General features: G+C 37.9%; 1 long non-coding RNA gene across 1 annotated transcript; it reads right to left on the bottom strand.

The window, feature by feature from the left end:
- Positions 1-1,215: 1,215 nt before the first annotated feature.
- On the bottom strand, positions 1,216-7,833 carry LOC134737757 (uncharacterized). Its single transcript, XR_010122973.1, has 2 exons — positions 6,265-7,833; positions 1,216-5,479 (listed from the first exon to the last, which is right to left on the bottom strand). It is a non-coding gene; the product is annotated as an uncharacterized LOC134737757 (long non-coding RNA).
- Between the last annotated feature and the right edge of the window lie 275 nt (positions 7,834-8,108).

The raw sequence follows: 8,108 nt of genomic DNA, 5'->3' as shown, positions 1-8,108 counted from the left end.
TAACTTTACTTCATCCTCTTCATTTACATAGAGCGTACACCAAGTAACCAGTGGAAACCTCTAGAGGGTATTTAAACCCCAGAAAATTCTGTAACAGGGCGCTTGAGCCCCTATGCTCGGGTCCACTCCTACTGTGTGGAGCGTCCTCTCATTTTCAATAAATCTCTGCTTTTGTTGCTCATTCTTTCCTTTCTTTGTTTGTGCATTTTGTCCAATTCTTTGTTCAAGACACTAAGAACCTGGACACACTCCACCAGTAACAGTACTATGCTCATTACGTGGGTGACAAAATAATCTGTACACCATGTAACAATACCCATGTTTGTTAATACCCATGTAACAAACCTGCACATTTGCCCTGAGAACCTAAAATAAAAGTTGGAAGGAAAAAAAAGGTTCCCATGTTGACTCTTTCTGAAAAGCTAATTGCATGATTTAGATAAGTAACTTTAGATTTAATAATAAAATAATCATTTTTTATAATTGTTCTAGCAGACTAATTGGAAGGATAAATTTAAGAATGTAATTGAACACTTTATTAATTAGAGAGTATGTTAAGGCATCCAATTTGAACAACTTTTTGCCATTGCCGAATATTTCCTCCCACTTGTAATCTCCAGTCCTTTAAACCCCCATCCTTAGCTCTGCCTTTCCTGCTGCTCTGTTCACAAAGCTTGGGCAGTTCTCCTATCTCTCTCAACCTACTTCCCCATGAATCTGTCATAATGGTCTACAGCCACAAAGGCTAATGCTAGTCCATGCCGCAGAAGAGAAATGGAGAATTTTCCCCATGGCGTGAAAGGAAGTTACATTTTTCCAGTAGTGGGGAAGGAATTAACAGTGACCTCTCGGGGCCTGACATCTGGGACTTTGGATGAGTAGGGTGGATACAGTCCAAACTGGCATCATGGCATTGTATTTTGTTCTTTTGCTTTTTTCAAATTTTAACCCAAGTGTCATGGTATTTGAGGGACAGGACATATTTTTAAGGAAGGCAGAAAGACACAGCCTTATGTTGCAAAAGAGTTACAAAAATAACTCTAGTACTTCCTGATTAGACACATCACAGATGAGATCTGCCTGTTTGCAAGTGAGGTTAAAGTTCAAGGAAATTAGCACATAGCGAGATTTTCTGTTTTCCTTCTTTGTAAATATATACCCATGTGCATATGCACACAGGCGTGCACACACACACACCGTCTTTGGAGCTAAGGATTTTGGACACTTTTTATTTTAAATAACAGCTTAGTCTCAAGAGACTATCATATATATAGTTTTACAGAATAAAATACATTTGATTGTTTTAAATATCCATCCGTCAGTCACAAGCACATGGAAATCTTAGAAACAGTACTGCTAAGTCAGGAAAGGTCCCCTCCCCCTCCCCCCTCCCCCGCTGTATATAACATTTAAATGCAAATAAGGCTTCCCATGTTGAAAAAGTGCCAGAAATAGGAGTAAGACTTTATATAGTAGGCAGCTGAACCCCAAGAGTTTAAAAGGGAACAGTAAACTATCCTCTCTTACAAATCTTAAATGAAACACATGTAAAACTCTGCATATGCAATTATTTCTCTTTATGGTCCAAAGCACCAGCTGTGTAGGTTCAAAGCCATCTGGGACCCAGGCAGCAGTTTGCCAGTCTACCTCACCTCTATCAGCTGTCATTCACACCAAGTGCTGAAGGACATGCTTAAGATGCTCACACCACTGCTCTCCCAGTTGAAACTCCAGTCGTTGAAAAAATATTTTCAACTTTTCGCCATTTTTGTTTGTAAAAAACATATCTGGTCATATTATTCTAATTTTCCTCTGTAACAGAATTTTATTAGAGAGTCTAGAAAACAAGAGGAAAGCAATAGAGAAAGTAATAGCCTGGTTAAAGAAACAAGAAACCACATGTTATTCAGAATACACTTCTCAGCAACCAAATCTATCCCCAAAGGCATAATACAGACATGCCTTTTTTAGGCATTTTCTGAAAGTGTATCATTTTTGTAGATTTTATTTCTCATCATTTTACTCCCCTGCAATAGCTTGTGTTTCTGTTTTTCTCTAACTGGAAATGGCTTCAAACATGTTGGCTCTTCCAGAAGTGAGGAACTTCAGGTTGTCACCCTGATGAGCATTGTGTTTCGTTCTGGAGGCTGCATTTTAGAAGGGACACCAATTGCCTTGATGCAGGCCAGCTGGGGCCAGGATTCATACCATAAATGAGCAGAGAATTGGAGGGTATGAAGCTGATGCTTCTTGTGGGAGGAAAAAATGCTACTGTCAGGTGGAAGAAAGCAGAACTCCAGAGTTGCTTCAGAAGACAAGGCGGAAGGTATAGTTGTAGTTTTCATACAGTCATTCTTCAATCAAATTTTCGTCTGTGATACATTTTACTGTGTGTCATTTTAATTTTTATCAATTTAATTTTGAGTTACTAATTTTTCATGAGAAAATTGTGAGCAACTCGCCTCACATATCTGACTGCTTCAGGGCCAAACACCAAGGCCAATTATTTGAGTTCCTGCTTTGCATCCGTCCTGAGAAGGTTGGGGGGTGGAGAGAAAAGAGAGATTAAAGAGGTTGAGACAACCAAGAAGAACGGGGCAAAGTGAGCATTAAGAATTGTCCTTGAAAAATAAGCTTCTACAGAAGTGCATACTACAAAAGCTCTGGGGGGGTGTGTGTGTGTGTGTGTTTATAAACCAGGATTAAGATCTAATGAAGCCAACTCTAGAAAGAACAACCAATCTACTCTAAAATGTTCTCCCTAAAAAATTAAAGATGTTAGGGCTCTCAAATCTCAGCAGCTGCAAAATCCCACCATGATTTTGCCTATCAGAAGTAGCTAACATTGGCTCACTTTAGCCTCATGATACTCAATCCATTTCTCTTAACCTTCCTATTAAGTAAACGGTATGGGTTGCAAGCAGCCACAATTTTTCTATAAACAAATGTAAGGGCCTCATTCTCATATAGACTTAAGATTTCTTTCTTTATACATGAACACTATCAACTTAAAAATAACCATTAGGAAACTAAGAGCAGAAGTATCTAAATGCCCAGTGTCTCTTTAGGCAGCCAGAGGTCTGTTCTTTCCTCCTTCCTTTGGGAAAAATCAGGAGTATCACTTTGACTTGTCTGAAAGAGTGCTGACTCCAGGAAAGCGCCATCTGAAATGCAGTTTGCCTAACAAACCTACTCTTCATGTGTTTAAATAAGCATAAGGCCATTAGCCTGAGGTCGTTTTCATACTTTGAGATCCTACTTAACAAACTGCAACCTGTCTTAGGAGTATAACAAACAGCTGTTTCAGCCAATCACCGGCAGTCGGCTCATCAAACCATGCCCAGATAAGGCAGATGCCTAGCTGTAGCCAATCAGGTGATTGCTCTACTTTGCTTCTGTGTCCAGCCTATAAAAGCTCACTGCTCACAGTCCTGGGTGTAGCTTTCTGAACCTCTTCTGGTTCTGAGTGCTGTCCAATTCATCAATCATTCTTTGTTCAAATAAACTGTTATATTTGTCTGAAGTTTTTCTTTTAATACATGCAACAAATTTCACTTTTCCTTAGAAATTTACGTTGGCTCTGCCACAAAAGTGAGTTCTGTGGGACTCAAGTAATAATTTCATGGAGGTGGGGAAGATGCAAATGTGTTTGTGAAATGGGTGTTCGTGCTGCAGGATAGTTTATACTTATGATATAGATACAATTTTGTTTTGGAATATGCACTATCTTAATTAGCTTAGAGATAACTCCTATTACACGAGGGAAAAAAAAGACCAAGGAAAAATTTATGTAATTGTTCATATCAATATTACTTTACTTAGGACAGACTGGTAAAGAGGACATCTACTTGTGCCCACTTCCTGCCACAGGGATGGTCCACAGGAACCGAAGGTCAGCGCTTTAAACAGGTATTACAGAAAGCTATAGGGGTGGGGAGGGTAGAGGGGAGTGAGAATTGAACTACCATAAATAATTATCTTTCAATTGGACAACTTGAGTAAACAAGGACAATGAGAGTTTCATGTTTAAAAGAACTAGAATGCTTACGAAAGTAGAGGGTTAGATATGGGAAAGAAGTTATGCTTCTGTCTGCTCTATTTATTGAAAAATATGTGCCAGGCACTGCCAGTTTCGGCTTTCACATTGGGGTCCCATCTGTCCTGTGCTTTAAAAAAATGTCAGCATCTTCCATTGACATCCACTGCTGTTAATTTCCTAAATGAAACAAGTGTTTGGGCATCTTTTCCTAATCCTCCTTGGGGAGCCTGTAGGAGTGGAAACCCAGAAGACATAAAATGCAGTCTAGTTCTTCCAGTAACCACAAAACCTTGGACCAATGACTGCATCTCTCTGGACCCTGATTTTTCTTCTCTGCAAAGTGAAGGGATTGGAGGGTACAGTTCAGCAACTTCCAACCTTTGGAGTTTTTGTAAAGGGTCCATAAGTTCACATGAACCAAGTATTGTTTGTTGACTGTATTAAATAAGACCTGTAAACACATGTAATGACATTTTCCAAACATATTTAAGTGTGCTATAATTAAGAAAATGCAAATTTACTTGTCTCGAACTTATACAAATTATATATTTGGCCCAATCAAAAGATGCTAAAAGCATGACTACCATCATGTAGGTGTTCATGAAGACATTAAAAAATGGTCTTCATACTAGAAAACGTTGGGAAACATCTAACTGGATGACATAATTTCTTCATATTTTAATATTTTGTTGATATTCTTGAAACCCAGTGTATACAGGGAAAATATTCTTTTTAGAAAAAAGTGCTTTCCTTCACTATCACAATCCTCAGCATCCATATTCTAAATCAAGATGGCAACCTTTGAGACATTAATGTACTTTCATTTGAATGGCAGTGTAGAGTTTCTGCCAAGCCATCAACTGGCATTTCTGGCTAATGACACAGATTTGGCAAGACTGGTTGAGGTGAAGTCTAAGAGCAAAATGGCTCATTTCAGGGATCTAATTTCAGTCTAAATGCATTTTATTAGATCCATGAAAAGAACACATGCTGATGCAGTTATTGTAAAGTGACTGACTTGCTCAACCAAATAAGACTTAATGGCATATTAATAGAATAATTTAAATTTCTACACTCAATACAAAGCAGTTCCTATTACTAGAATGTACCATGTCTCAGCAGAAAATATAATAAAATCCCAGCGGTGGCCCCAAAGATGGTGTATTCAAAGATGGGTTTGTTTTGGGAGGCAATTGGCAACCATGTGACCAATGATGACTTACTGCAATCCAGGAGAGTAGAGAACTATACCAGTCTCCCTGATTAGACCACATGTGCTCTTCAGAGATGGCAAGGATATGAATAGTGTGTCTGCATCTATACTATCAAATCACACTTCAGAAATAGACTTCTTCAAACAAAATTTGCCCATGTGCTTCGTGTGGTTTGAGGACAGTTCAAGACACAACACAGGGAATCTTCATCTGTGGGGCTTTTTTTCTAGTGGAAAGAACAAATTGGTGGGTGAATTTCTTTCCCTTTTAGTAGTGTTTCCACAATAGCTCCCAAGTACTTTCCATTTAATGCTACCAGTTCCCATTTCTTTTTGAGATCCAAGTCCAATTTGTGCTAGGAAGTAAAGAGTTACCAAATAGTCTCCAAGATGAGCAGATAGACTAGATTCCAACTACTGCCATTTCCTGGATCTTCACACTTACTCATTCATATTAATACTGAGACACAAAAATTTCTGCCCCATTTAAATTCAAAGCCACAGTAAAGTGAAGGTATTTTCCAACAAAACAAACACCTAGATGTCTATAAATATCTTCCTATTTTTGTTTATAGTCATCCACATGCTACAAAATAATGCTCAAGGTGGCAGTAAGTTTTCTCCCCTTCTCTGTAAATGGTATGGCCATCTGAATAGAAACTTATTTGATTTCCCCCTATCAGAAAGTCTTAGGTAGTTTTATTTGACAATGCTGAGTCCAATCTAGTAGGATACAATCCTAACTTCTAAAAGCAGCTGTCCCCAACCTTTTTGGCACTAGGGTCCAGTTTCGTGGAAGACAATTTTTCCATGGACAGTTGGGAGGGGGGCATCTCTTAGAGATGAAACTGTTTTACCTCAGATCATCAGGCAATAGATTCTCACAAGGAATGTGCAACCTAGATCTCTCGCATGCACAGTTCACAATGGGATTTGCCCTCCTGTGAGAATCTAATGCCGCAGCTGATCTGAGAGGAGGTGGTGCTCAGGCAGTAATGCTCGTGCTCCTTACCTCTTGCTGTGTGGCTGGGTTCCTAACAGGCCATAGACCGGTACCCATTCATGGTCTGGGCGTTGGGGACCATGTCTAAGAGCTTCTATTCTAAAAGCTGCTGTTTTCAAACTTCAGGAAATTCATTTCAGGTCATTTTAGAGACAATATCATGGAGAATTAGTCTTGATGGCCGCTCTGCTTAAAAATGGCATTATTCCATTCTAGGATTTAAGAGACAACAGAATGGAAATATTACCATATGAGTTACATTGCTCATATGTAAGAGGGTGAATTTGTAGTATACTGCAGCTGAAGGACTACTTTCAGGTTTCTGAAGGATGGAGGAAAATGTTTGTTTTCTGCTATGCAATGCCTCAACAACCTTCCACTTCCTTTCAGTATATGAATTTAGACGGATACAAAACTTATTCATTTCCTATTTGACTTTCTCAAGCAATTGATTCTTATTGGTACACATAAAATGACTAAGTTAAATATGTTTTCCTTTGACTATAATTTGCTTCTCATGAAAAAACAAATGATGCATGTCTTTACTGCTACTAAAAACAGTTCCTCTGCCTTTTTGGTACTGCTCCTCTCTGTCAATTAAAATCCCAATTTCAGGAAAGCTGAGCTGGCAGAGATTATTTTTAAAAAGGCAACTCTGAATTTAACTAGCTCAGAATTGCACACAAGAGATGGATTACTGGGAAATGAGTTAGAAAAATCTCTTTAGAAAAAAAGGTGGGAGTATTAAAAAAGTCAAACAAAGATACAAACCCCAGTTCTGGCACCATCTGGCCTCATCTATACACTATTATCATTGAACAAGATAACTGACTATAATATTTAAAGAATTAGAAAAACCCTCAGAGGTCTCTCATTACCTACTAAAGGAAGAGGGAAACAGGCAGTCTCACCTAAAAACAAGAGAAAATATTCACATGCATTTATATAAGACAGTAATTTTAGGAAGACTTTATGGAAAACTTTAAACGAAGATGACTAGTAATATGGCTAGAAACCACTGAGTCAATGGAAATCCAAAATACCACATAAAATTAGAAACTGTTAATTTACTTCAAGGAAATATCTCATATTTTCCCCATCCAATCCCATTAGGAACTCCCATGCTCAAATCCCTGTGGCAAAAGGAAAGGGCTTTATGTTCACATTTTTAAAACTCTGATGAACTATCACTACTTTCTATACCTGAAAAAGTAAATTTATTAGTTTTAATGTCTTTTTCCTCTGCCTAGCACCCAGAGCTTAGGACCTGTCACTAAGAATTATGAATTTCACTTTTCAACGACCATGCCAACATATTTCAAAGCTGTAATAATGAACACAGTTTAGTGTTGACACAAATAAACAATGTAATAGAAAAGAAAATTTAGAAACAATGTAGTGAAAAGGCAGGCCTTTTCAATAAAAGGTGTTGGGTCCGCTAGATGTCTATATGGGGAAAAAATGAATCTTGACCCCCTACATCATTAAAAAACTTTAAAAAAATCAATTAGGTTTAGGGATAGAGTTGGCTCAAGGTGGTCAAGTTATAATGAAATCTTCCAGGTGTAATTACGCCGGATGCTTTCAGGTGGACTGAAAATCTAAATGCGAAAAGTAAAACAGTTGATATTCTAGAAGAAAACATAGACAAATATCTTCATAATATTGGGTAAGCAAATATTTCATAAACGGAAAAGAAAAAGTACTCACTATAAAGAAAAGAATTGATAAACTTGATTACATACACTAAAACAGAGTTTCTGTTAATCAAAAGACACTGGTAGAAGAAGAAAAAGGTAACCACACACCATGAGAAAATACATGTCACATACATAAAGAGCTCATCATATTCA

The sequence above is a fragment of the Pongo pygmaeus genome, chromosome 11, assembly GCF_028885625.2.
Source record: "Pongo pygmaeus isolate AG05252 chromosome 11, NHGRI_mPonPyg2-v2.0_pri, whole genome shotgun sequence".
Taxonomy (NCBI): Eukaryota; Metazoa; Chordata; class Mammalia; order Primates; family Hominidae; genus Pongo; species Pongo pygmaeus.
The sequence above is the reverse complement of the archived record's forward strand: the minus strand, read 5'-3'. Positions and strand labels throughout refer to the sequence as shown.